Here is a 10,230-nt window from a genome sequence, read left to right as displayed (position 1 = left end):
GCAAATTGATAGCAGCACTGTTTGTATCTTTCGACTGTCATTTATTGCACGTGCTACAAAATCATTCTGTGCAATGGAAGATTTACCAACGTTACACCGGTCTGATACAGTTTTGCCTATACATGCGTGAGACTGAGACGCCTGTTTATTTTGTTTTAAGTGCGTGCATGGTGTGAGAGGGGAATCGATGTGCTTTGATTACAGCTTGGTAGTTGTAGTCTTGTGAAATTAAAAAGCACGTGTGTGTGAAGTATCCAAGCAATGACACCTTCATTTCATTATGGCTGCTTTAGCAACACACCTTAAGCTACTGTGTAGTGGGTCCCATTTAGAAGTGGCTACTTCATTCGCGCTTTCCTTGACTCATGGAGCTGCGTGAATGTTATTACAACTTTTCGCCACGATATGACAGTTTAAGTCCGCTTGATACTGTAAGGCGTAAGCCATTGGTTTCCAAAGGAGATTTTATTTGTGTCGCCAGCATAGCCTATTGACAATTTATGTTGTAAATAGGCCTACCTTATAATCCTACCTGTAGCTTAGGGAAGCTAACAGCTTTCTATTAGGATCTAGTTTGTTAGTTACCGTTTTGTCATAACTCCCTGATGCATTTTTGCATTTAGAATAGCCAGAGCGTGTATATCTCAATCGGAAAATTAAACAATATCGGGTGCCTATGGACTAGGCTGGGTGAACCCAGCCTGATCTGCCCGCTATTTATTTTTTGATTTCTTAAAAGATTGATCTTGGTCTGATGAAAGCCAGACTAGCCATGGACCTCAGTTACACAATGCAAGGGAACATGAATCAGCCTATATTTGCACGAACAATAACGGACAAAAGCTCTTCAACTTTGGCCCGTTAAAATGTGTATGAACAGTCTAGCGACGCATTTCATCAAGGCCCATTTGGACATGTCAGTTATTTGCACCACTGGTTAGATGTAAAACAGCATTTCGTTTCAGACTAGGCTACTGTTACTTAATTTGTGCATTAACAATAACGTTTCAGACTACTGTTACTTAATTTGTGCATTGACAATAAAGTATTACATGAACTAAAGATGACTAAAATCTTATGTAGAAGAAGAAACATTCACAAAAAATCCATCCATCCAAAAATGACCTTTGTCGGCATGGAACTGACAGAGATGTTTTTGTTTATAAATACATAAAAAATAAATAAATAACATTATGCTGATACCTTTTGCTTTTCCCAAATACAATGTAGCCTACAGGTGTAAGTGACCTTTCATCAATCCAGTTGCAATGGATGAACTGTGATGAACTGCCCTACTTGTGATTGTTTAGAGATTTTAAAGGTTTTATAACAATGCTACATCTTCTTTGGCTATTCTACAATCTATTCACCTTTTCAGCACCAGTAGGCTACTTTCTGTGCAGCCGCACACACACTCAGGCATGCCAAACAAGCAAACACAAAAGTTTCAAGAGTGGGGGATGGAGTAAAATATGGAGACAAATTGAAGTGTGATTTATTTTCGCGGAACGGATGTACAGGACTGAGCGGCGGTCATATTTTGTACCGCCATCTAGTTGTATTTGTTAATCGTTAAAGTGCTTACAGCTAAATAAAAAAAAGTATGAATAAGGATGTACTGTATCCACATTCCATTTACATCGTTTTTGGTTCTTTACAATGTCAATACAGAATTGCTATTAAAAGCCATATATGGCATTTATAGAAGTGAACTCTAATTATGTTGAATGTAAGAATTTAGAAAATGTCTGCTATTTAAGTCTGTCCCTTCAAAACTGAGGTAAAGCATTTTGCAGCATGTGAAGAAATAAAGAAAAATGCAGTGTCTGCAATATCATCACTAGTAATTGTAAAAAGTACAAAAAACCTATTAAACTAAAAACAACACTTCTATGCTCCTCTGTTCTTCAATATCATTGACAAAGTGTTTTATTTAAATATGCCATTTGGTTAAAACCAACAATAACACTCACACAGGATTCCAAAGCTACTTCAGTTCTGTCAATGCATCTAGATGCCATAAATCAACTTCAAATGGACCAAACAACAAAGTAGCTCTTAGAGCATTAGCCGAGAGGAAGGCCCTATCTTTCACTTGGCATTCATTTTTTATTTTTGTTTTTTTTTTTCTGAAAAGGGGATAAAATATTCGGCCCCCTGTTACGAGCAGGACAGAAGTGTGTCTTCAAAGCAGATATGTGCACTCCATTGGACCCCTCCAGCAGACATGAAAACACACACACACACACACACACACACACACACAAAATAGTTAAGGAGCCTGCTGTACCATGGAAATAGAAAGCAATTTGGTGGGGATAATAAAAAAGTAGCCATGATGCATTTAAACTATTTTTACTGTTAAAAACTCACTACAAAACATGTTTTTCATATTCAGCTTAATCTTTAGGCCATTTAGTACATTAGAAGACCTTCAGTGTAGTAAATTGCAGTTTTTGAGGAGTTTTACAGGAGGATCAACTTTTAATTGTGCAAGAATAGGACTACGTGTTGAATGCCAACACAATTAACAAATGCTCTCACTTGAGTACCATCATTTAAATTAATTTATCTTACTGCAGTGGAAGAATTTAATTGTATCCTAATTAATTTGAAGTTGAAGTTGAAAGAGGTTGAACTTCCATTTTAAGCGAGAAGAATAACAGCACAGGCAGTGCACCATAAGTTAACCATGATTTAAAGTTTTCTTTTGACTTTAGCTCTCGCCAGTTCCTCTCCCTATCTCACTGTCTGTGATTGTGAATCAATTTGGGAGTGCGAGCGAATAGGCTCTAATGAGTTATGTAATGTCTTCGCGTTAGCAGACTCACTGATGTAGCCCCAGTGCAGGGTTTTTGGGGCCTTAAAGCGTTATCTAGAGATCATTGGGAGATTTGAAGAGTCAGACAGGGTGGGGCTCTTTCATTTGATGGCTTTCTTTAACAGCAATCCCAGAGGTGTCTGATCTTGCTCTGACTGACTGACTGAGAACACTGAAAGACTTTCGGAAGCCTTGATTTGACGTCACCGAGGAGCTGAGGGCCGCTTTCAACTAATAATCCTGAATCTAAAAATAAATGGTCATCACTGGAATATAGCCACATTTAAGACACACAAGATATTTGATTCAGATTCACAAATCTCTTTGCTCAATATCCATAGATAAAAAAAAATGTTTTTAACCAATGGATTCTTGAGTATTGCTGGTTGACAAATGTTGTGTCAAGTCTGGAATACCAACTGTGTACCCACAAGCATGCAAAACAAGCATTTGTGTTTTTCAATTTCAATACATAACCATTGGCTTGAGAAAGATAAACAGATACATTACAAGATTGTCACTAATGTACCTATCAGAAGGCCTACGCAGTTTGGAGTGTCTGAAGGAACCTTATCATGCCACTGTCAAAGCCTATAAAGGTCATGTGACATGATTCCCTGGATGATTAATAATACCCCTATTCAAACTGACTCCTCCTGACACCCCGAACCTTTCTCACGAAACGGAGACAAACATCGCTTCAGCTCGAAGCATCAATCTCCACCTAGCATTTAAAATGTCTCCTGGTCAGTGCATAGGGACAGCAAAGAGCCCAAATCAGGAGACCACGCACACAGTAGTCTCTGAATGCCTTGTTCGACCATATTATTGCAACTGTTTAGGGGTGTAAGCCTGGAATATTTGTTGACTTGTGAACTAGCTCTAATATTATATACAGCTCTAATATTATTTAATATTAAAATCACCAGTTATGAGTTTCTTTCCAGTGTCTTCCAATTCCTATGAAGGTTGTCATCTTTGACAGTCACAGAATCAGTAATACACTTGAAATGGTGTAATGGTTTTGTGTTCAGATTGTTGTCGTGTAAAGCTAGCCTAAGTTAATGTGACTGGTTTACGTTATGTTTAAGTTTATGGGACTTTTTTTACATGAAGGGGTGTACTACATTAAAAATCATAGTCCAGTTTACTTCAGTATGTAATGTTATTTGAAAATACTGAGTAGACAGAATAGATACTTGAGTAGATACAATTTTTACAGATACAGTTTTTTTTACAGTCCCTTTTGAAGATGAAAGTCACATGGGAGAAATGTATCTCTTGTCTGCGGTGCAAAATTGTTGAATATGACAGAAATACCTTGGGCCAGGTGTAAGTTGCATTGAAACGCTCAAAATAATGTCAGTGGCGTAGACACTGTTAAAACCAGATGGCCGTGAGTCAAGAGGGTTGTTCCATAAGCATGTAATACCAGGTCACTTGAACAAGTGACGGTAAAGTCAAGGGCTTTGGACTGGAGTGAAAGGAGGAGGGGTTCTTTTTTTACTGCTGAATGAACACTAGAGTATTCTGCACTGTAGCTTGACTCTCTTGCTATAAGTCACTTTGGATAAAAGTGTCTGTAAAATAAATTAATGAAAATGTAAATGTACAGTGATGGGGTCTTTGGTTGTGTCACTTCATCAGCTTGTTGAGTTGTGGTGAGCAGAAGAGAGGACAAGAAGGATTGGGTGATGAAGAGAGATGAAAACATTTAAGCAATATAGCACGAGTGAGAGTGGGATTGGTAATGGATATTCCCACGGTGTTGTTCGGCCGTAGCCACGAGGCCAGAGGCCGAGTGGCGCAGGCAACAACAGCCGTGGGAATATTCTTGACCAATCCCATGATCACGAGTGCTATATCGCTTTTATACAACAATTCTACCACAAACTAAATAATCTAAACACCCCATTATTGTTTAAAAATGTTAATTTCGACACTCGGCCTCCGGCCTCGTGGCTATGGCCGAACAACACCCGTGGGAATATCCATGACCAATCCCACGATCACGAGTACTATATTGCTTTTATACAACAATTCTACCACAAACTAAATAATCTGAAAACACCCCATTATTGTTTAAAAATGTTAATTTCGACATCGTTCTTACGCATCAAAAAATAGTTCCCTTTTCAATAGACAGCGTCTTGGTTGCTAGGTAACCAACATTCCAGATCCCTCTTTACGGGTCTTTGTGGTTTACGTGTCTTCTTGAAAGAAATGTTGAAAGTCGGGCTGAAATCACATTCATATCTAGCTTTGCTGCATGCATGTTACAAGGACACTGGGCCATGTCATGTAAGGGACATGGTACTGCAAAAAAACAGAAACATAGCCTACATTGCAGAACCACTCAACTTTATTAATTTATGGTGAATAAATGTTACACTACTGTGCACCAGTGTTGGGCAAGTTACTTCAAAAGCGTAATGCATTATTTATTACTTGTTACTGTCATCTCAAAGTAATTTGTTACATTACAATATTACTGTCTTTGAAAGGCATTACACTACGTTTACATTACTTTCACCAAAATAACAGGAAATATGGATTTAGATAGATAGATAGATAGATAGATAGATACTTTATTGATCCCCAGGGGAAATTCAAGGTCCTTAATAGATCTTCATGTGTTCAATGCAGCTCATTACACGGCAGGAGGTGATGTGGTATGGCATAATGACTGAGCTAAGCTTAAGGCTAACAAAAGAAAAATATAATGGTTGCAGTTATGGCTCATGGGACAATGTAGGCCCCAAATGCCAAAGGTCACTCACAACTTAATATAGTAAAATATAGCCATAGTGAAATTGTATGTTGACTTTAAATGGTTTTCATAATTGCTGGTTGCCTTTACTTCCACTTACAGTGGTGTAGACTTAATGCAAATAGTTTGAGAATAATGGCTACAATCTTTGTCTGTAAAAGCAACATTTTAGTTATTCTCACTGCTTGAAATGAGAAGTATAGCCTAACCATGTTAGATCTGTTGCATGAATGGCAGAGATAACTTAAATTCCCTTTCTACAGTCATCTAAACAAGGCAATCAAATTCCATGACCAGCATAGATGACTTTTTTAATTCTTGGATAATCTTTTCTGGTGCCAATTGAGCATTTCTCAATTTTGGATTAAAAAGCAAAGTAACTTCAGTTACTGAGAATTGTACCGAGTAAATTTTTTCCTGAAATTGTATTGGTAATGCCTTACATTACTGCATTACAGCAAAAAGCAATGCATTACTGTAATTACATTACTTTTTTAATGTATTACTCCCAACACTGCTGTGCACAGCCTGACATGACAATGCTAGCACGTTGGCAGCGGTTAGCTAACTATGCTAACGTTAGTTACAAGTCTCCTCCAAGTGACAATCATATTATACACAATGCTGGCAATGCTGAGAACAATAAGCATCCTCGTTTATCTTACTTACATAGTTGACTGTGTGGCTTAATCCACAGATGTAGTGAAGCACTGGTTCGTTATGGTTTGCTAAGGAGTAACCCATTGCTTGAAATAGTGGAGAGCTGGGATCATGAGAACATTGTGTCAAATCTTCGCATTGTATCGCGGAGTGATTTATTATTAGCTGTGCAAAGTCTGAGTTGAAATGTCCAGGGATATTCCAACTCATGGAATGTCTCTCGGCCAATCAGAAACAAATAAATAGTTCCATAGAACCCAATTGTTGTATAAAGGGAAATATAGATTATAATGGGGAAAGTTTTAGTAGGAAAATCCTGGAAGAGATTCATCCATTAAAATAATATTCAAATGGTTCAAAGATGTGAATATTTATAGTTTGGTCATCTGTGTGGTGTGTGTGTGTGTAAAATCTGTTTGTATTGTGTCCATTTTTATTGGTTTGTAATATTAATATCCTTTTTGTCAATAAAAGTACTTTTATGGATGGACCATAAAACCACCACCACGTTGCATGCATTGTCAGTAAAACAAACTTGTGTGCTATTCTGAACCCTGGTACTTTTGAGGTAACATTTCTCTGGGTGCAATTCCCAGAGTGGCCTAGTCTGGCTACTTCCAATACTGCTCTTGCAACACCATATGACACAAATGGGGTATATGGTGGCTTTTAATTAGGCATATTGCTCTACTCTGTATTCACAGGGTAAGACATCTATTTTGGGGTCTTGGATGTATTATTCTTTTCATTATGTTTTTCTGTTCTATGCTCTATGTTCTTTTGTTTTGTTCTTTGAACTACTTTAATTTACCATTTTAAATCTCTTGTTTGTGGTTCTGGATCCGTTACGATGAACCATATTGTCTATGTTGTCTATATGTCCATGTCTATATTGTGTTACTTTTAATCAACTGGCTCTGTCTTGCCTACGTAGCATGTGTGTAAAAAGCCATTCAGAACTGTACAAAGAACAGGACAAAGACACACTGGAGTGACAAGAAAATCATTGATCATAAAGTCACTTGTCACGTATCTTGTCACTTGTCATAGTAAAGTTGTGTCATCGAGAATGTGTCATATGGAAGACAGCTATTGGAGAGAGGGAGACCAGAGTGGGAGAGAGATGGGTGAAGAAACAGACAGCACATAGGACCAAGGCTCTTTAAAGCACATGGGTGAAGTCCTCATAGATGACAAGTGGTCCTCTTGTTTCCCATCCTCTGACAGTGGCAGTGTAAAACGCAGCAGAATGTTGAGCTTTCCCACAAAGTTGTCAAGATGTCATGCTGAACCACTCCTTCTAGAAATCCAACTATGAAGGTGTTGGCAGCAGAATGTTACATGCAAGCTCTCTAAGATAATAATCCAATTCTGTGACTAACCAATCCTAGTTGTAATGCATTAGTAAACAACCATTTTTATTTACGAATTAACCATTCTTAGTGTAACAGAGGCCAGCAGCATGCTTGTTATGTGTAGATGATTGATCCCCAAACGGATAACAGTTACATCAGAATGCTAGACATGAGGCAGCTAAACGTGATTGACAGGTTCTGCCACAGCCTTTTTGGCTTTTCTCTCTGTCACAGCACCACGGGGGAAATAAGGGCTTTCAGATTCATTAGTAATTGAATTAAATAATTAGGCAGATGAAGGAGGATGGCTATTGTCTAACAGCGTGGCAGCAGCAGCAGCAGCGCTGGGTGAGCAAGGGGCCAGCTGAGTAAACTCTGTGTATAAACACACAGCCTGCCTTGCGTGGTGCTTTTCAATGATGCAGCACTCCTCACTTGCAGATAGTTGTCGAAGTGCTTACTTATGTAGCTCTGCTAGCACGCTCGCCGCTAATTATGTGCGGTGCATAATAATCACAAAGAATTATGCATTTGAGGAATATCCATGGTCAGTGTATCTACTCCGAACTACAACCTCTCCAACCCCCTATAATCATGAGAAAAGAGTATCAGAATGATTTATGATGGGCCATGAATAGCTAAATATGTTATTACACTATTTAATACTATACAAGTAGCAGTGTAAGCAATATAAATGTTGTTTTAATCATTTTAAGCACATCCACAAATCTTTATACATGTTATGAGGTCTATTTAGTCTGTAATTAAACTTGGCTTGGCATCTAGCATAGCTCATATTTAAAATCTAGTTAAGCTTCATAAATGCAAGTCTTTAATGAGCTGATCACACATATGAGTTGTAGCACCATTTATCCTGTCTGGTCAATCAGTCCTTGCGGTCCGCTGCTAAAACAAAAGGCCACCGCAAAACGCTTCTGGCCCCTATTCACACCCATTAGTGGCCTAGGCAATCTCCCGACAACCCTGTAAATAGTGATGGAATGCATTTGTTTATCTGGAGCGCGTTTGCTGCGGTGATGGGATCCAGCTCGGTAGCCCCGGGGAACGGCGAGAGGAGGGGCAGCCACGACAGGGGCATGCTTTTGGAGACGGCGCTGCATGGTGCGGAAAATAAAGTTCACCAGCTCAAAGTTCACTCGGCCATTGTGATCAGTCAGCGGGAGGTGGATGTGTGTGTGTGGATGTGTGTGTGTTTGTGTGTGTGTGTTTGTGTGTGTCCACTGGCTCTGACAGCCAGTCTGCACTGTGTGCACTGTGGCTAAATGTGAGATCAGTGGGTGCGAAAAGCTTAATATGAATCCTGCAAATTAGTTCCATGGGTGGCAGAGCATGTCTAACTCCCCAACACCCCTTCCCCCAACATACTTGAGGAAAACGGCATAAAGATGCAGGGAGGTTGCCACACCATTTCACATCTGACCGGATTGACAGTTGCCGTTTCAGCACCGCTAAATAACCAGCTGGGTGCCATTTTAGCCAGTGGGCGCAAACGGGGGCTCTTTCTTCAAAACACGGCTTTGTTCTTGTCATTTATGCAATTCTGTAGTTCAGTGTCTCCCAGAACCAAATGTAGTTTGACACACACACACATGTCATACATATCTCCTACAACACTCTGCATAAATGAATAACTGCACACATGTTTTGAGATGCATACTGTAAGTGGAGATATCCTGCTGGGGGATGTATTGTAGATTCAACATAATGATATAGCATGGAAAAATGTATGTGCTTCAGCATGATACATTAGGGAGCAACTCACAGTGATCTCACTGTGATCAACAATCTATTTTGTTGATATCCAGATTTTTCCTCTCTTTAATGTCAGGGCTGGGAAATGGAAAAGCATTTTATTATCTAAAAACAGCAACAAACAAGAGCACAGAGTAGGATATGGGGATGGATTCTGAGAGGAGAAAAAGTGGAAGCTTCTTATTACCAGGCCAGCCCCAAAACAGCAATGCAAGCAGAGCCTTCATGAGAAAGAGAAAATCCCAGCTTGCTCCTTTCACCAGCAAAGAAGGCAATTTCAGTATAAATGAGCTATCATTAAGCCGGCAAATTTCTACAAATTCTAACTTCAAGTAGTTTCTATAATCTAGGATTACGCCTGGTAGATAAAGAATAAGAGACGATCAATCTTCTTTAAGGGGTTTAATCTTTTATGGAATAGACTGGATTATTTCCCCGGGTTAAGGTTTATGACCACACTTAATTCCATGAGAGACTCTGTGGCAGCTGAGCGCCCACTCTCTCCCACCCCCACCTCAGTCCCCCCTGCCCCTCCCCACCACCCATCCTCCCGCCCCACAACACCTCACCGCCCCATTCCCACCCCTGTCCCTCCCGCCCCGCCACCCCGTCTTTTGCTCGCCTTGCACGGAGGAATCATGATTTATGGTTATCATTTGACCCGTTAAGGCAACAGTCTGCCAACGGCCCAAGATGAAATGGCGGCGTCGGGGCTGACAGGAGCTTGTGCTGCTAATTTTACATGATCTATAGCGGTAATACCTCTTTACCAGCCTCCCCACTGAAGATGTGAGTCTGGAGCCGTGGGTCTGTCACCCCTAACTCCACAGGACTGGAGCAATGAGCAAGAG

This window comes from Alosa sapidissima, chromosome 4 (assembly GCF_018492685.1).
Source record: "Alosa sapidissima isolate fAloSap1 chromosome 4, fAloSap1.pri, whole genome shotgun sequence".
In the NCBI taxonomy this organism is placed as follows: Eukaryota; Metazoa; Chordata; class Actinopteri; order Clupeiformes; family Clupeidae; genus Alosa; species Alosa sapidissima.
This window is presented reverse-complemented; position numbering follows the sequence as displayed.